This window comes from Pyxicephalus adspersus, chromosome 8, assembly GCF_032062135.1.
Source record: "Pyxicephalus adspersus chromosome 8, UCB_Pads_2.0, whole genome shotgun sequence".
In the NCBI taxonomy this organism is placed as follows: Eukaryota; Metazoa; Chordata; class Amphibia; order Anura; family Pyxicephalidae; genus Pyxicephalus; species Pyxicephalus adspersus.
This window is the reverse complement of record NC_092865.1, coordinates 67313101-67316534: the sequence shown is the minus strand read 5'-3', so window position 1 is coordinate 67316534 and position 3434 is coordinate 67313101.

Genomic DNA, 3434 nt, shown 5'->3' with positions numbered 1-3434 from the left:
GCATCCCTTTCCCCAAGACCAGGATGCGTGGTCTCCCCGGATGCGTGATGTAGGTATACCGGGAGGCTCTGCACTTCCATTAAGTCTTGAAAATTGATTGTAATTAACCTATTGCACTATTGAATAAGTTTTTATATTTAGTGTATTTAAATAAAAAAAATGAAATTTTAAATTGATAGATTAAAGAATATTTCTTTTAGGTACCAAAAAAGTCCCCAAAGAATATGTATGATATATAAGTTTGATAGAATTGGGACATGGTACCATAAGCAAAGGAAAGGAGGGATGAAGGAGATAGCGGCTCTTAATGGCAAGGTCATAGATCTAAAATATCTGAAAATCATTTATTCAACTTAATAAAATACACAATTTTGTAAACAACACACATTTGTAAGAAAAAGCCAATACTGACATTTCTCAGCAGATTTGCCTAAACATTAGTTTTTAAAGATACTCTCACATATTCAGAGTCCAATATGTTGTAGACCAAGTAATACAAATATAGTTAAAGTCTCCCAATGGACATATTGGTCATATTGGACTCTGAATATGTGAGAGTATCTTTAAAAAACGAATGTTTAGTCAAATCTGCTGAGAAATGTCAGTATTGGCCTTTTCTTACAAATGTGTGTTGTTTACAAAATTGTGTATTTTATTAAGCTGAATAAATTATTTTCAGATATTTTAGATCTATGACCTTGCTCCTCTCTGGTATTCCACTAACCCGACTCTCTCCTCTACAATCTATTATGAATGCTGCAGCCAGACTCATCCATCCTTCCCTCCGCTCCTTTTCTGCTGCCTATCTTTGCAGTTCTCTTCATTGGCTTCCTTTTCACCTGAGAATCAAATTCATCTCCTGTGCTTTGCCTTCAAATCCTTCCACAGTTCTTGTCCCACTTACATTACTGACCTGATAGAAAAATACTCTCCCAGCCGCTCTCTCTGCTCCTCCAATGACCTACTAATGACTTCCTCACTCATAACCTCATCACACACACGGCTCCAAGACTTCTCTAGAGCTGCCCCAACTCTCCGGAATGGTCTTCCTCGTTCTATTCGGCTTGCTCCTACTTTCTGCTCATTTAAAAGAGCACTCAAACCCCATCTTCTCAAACTTGCCTACCCATCTTCTTCTGTCCACTAATCCTCACTACTTCCTACCATTCCATATCTCCCCTCCTAGTGTGTGATACTTCCCCCACCTACTAGATTGTAAGCTCTTCAGGGCAGGGTCCTCTCCTCCTCCTGTGTCATTGTCTGTATCTCTCTGTCATTTGCAACCCCTATTTAATGTACAGCGCTGCATAATATGTTGGTGCTATATAAATCGTGTTTAATTATAATAATATTAATTGGTAAAAACAAATAATAGAACTAATAGAACCCTTCTATTGTCTACAGAACTGTTTTATTAACAGCTAGTGATTAATACAAAAAAATAGCTGGAATACAATATGCAGTATAAACTCAAAAACATTTAGAAGATGACACAGATCTTGGATGTTCTTTGGTTTGTTTGGGTATTTTCTTCTGAATGTTCCTTTTCTATACAGATGGGCTGAAATTCATGCTGTGGGTTATTCAAAGTCAGGCTTCTGGGATAGGATATGTTTGCTCTGTCATCCCGCTCCATGTTCTGATGTAGAATGCTTCTAGATTTCATCAGTTCTTCTGTTAGGAAAAAGATCTCCTCTTCTTTCTTCACATTTTCCCTCTGAAGTTCTGCTACCTTTTCCTTTAGGTACTCAATAGTTGTCTCTGCTTCCCAAAGCTGAAAGATAAACATAACAGTCCATGAGGTTAGGATATGGTAACACCTATAATTACCCTCCCTAGCGGTTCATTTCTGTCCGGATTTATATGTCTAAAAGCGGTACATTGTCTTTCATGAAAATTTATTTTACAGTATAACATATGAGTATAATAAAGTTTGAAACACAAAATCATGTCAAAATAATAAATTAAATACATTTAAAAAAAAATGTAATAATAAATTTATTAATACATTTTGACATGATTTTGTGTTTGAAACTTTATTATAAGTAAAAGTAGGGCCAGGACCCAACCTACAGACCAGTATTTCACAAACTTTTTAACATGGGGAATTCCTTAAATTAACTTTTAATTCTTAAAGAACCCAGGCTATGATTGCTATAGCTCCAGTTCACAATATATTAGAGTAGTGGTCAGTAGGAACAATGACTTGCATTGCTGGCCATTGGGAAGAATGTCAACTTTTACAGATAGCAAAAAGATCATTGGTGTCAGAGAGATTCAAAAATTGCTCATTGTTCAGGAACCAAAAAACCTCTGGAGGAACACTGTTTAAGAAACACACCTTTAGCCACTGAGTTCTAGAGTTCTGGAGAACACTTGATTGGAGTCTTAGACAGTTATGATCTATAGGAGCGGTCGCCAACCAGTGATCCAGGGACCACTAGTGGTCCATGAGAAAATTTTGGGGGTCCGCGGCTCTGGATGGTGCACCCCCGAGCAGGGTCAGGAGAAGGACCCCGCTGGCGGGATGCACTGGCCAGAGCCACGGACCATGTCCCCCATACAAATCCCAGGCTCAAGGAAGTGGGCGGGATGTGTCCAGAGAAACACCCCGCCCACTCGCTCATCGCAGGCTAAAATCTGCAATGGGAAAGTGGGTGGGGTTATGCCATTATGACATCACTATGGGGGAGGTTCTCAAGCATTGCATGCGCAATCAGGAGCCAATAATTTTTGCGGTCCCCGGGACCACTGTTGTATAGGACCCAACACAGGCCTGTTTTTAAACTTTCTTACCCTAATATGTACAATAGTCATTGACAGGTAGTTTTTACCAAACTGATTTGCTGACTTTACATGTTAATTGCAAAGCCCCTGAACATTTATTATGAATGCTGCAGTCAGACTCATCCATCCTTCCCACAACTCCTCTACTGCTGCCTCTCTGGTGCTTTTTCTGCGCATACACTAATCTCGGACATGGGCAGAAGGGGCATTTTTTCCATTAAGGGAAAGAGATGCCGATCTCATGCATGCGCAGTGAGATCAGCTCTCCATTTTTCCCCTTTACAGTGAACTACGTCACCTGTTGTCGTACCTGCCCAGTGCGAGATCGGATGATGTGCCAAGAAGACAGAGGAAGAAGAAGGAAGTGAAGAATAAAGATGGCGGCGACTGGTGTTTCCTCAGGGCCGGGATAATGAGGAATTCCAGACCATGCGGGACCAGCGCCATTGAGTAACCTGCAGGATTGTGATTTTTTGTTTTCGGTTTAGTTCTGCTTTACCATAGTTTTACCTTAAACATTTATGGGGCAGTGAGGGGACCTCTGTGAATGTGACCCAAATGAAAAAAGCATGATTTTTTACTATATTTTTTATAATCTAACTTTGATTTATGGAAAACCTATGTGTGTTTTAAATTGTTTAATTCAG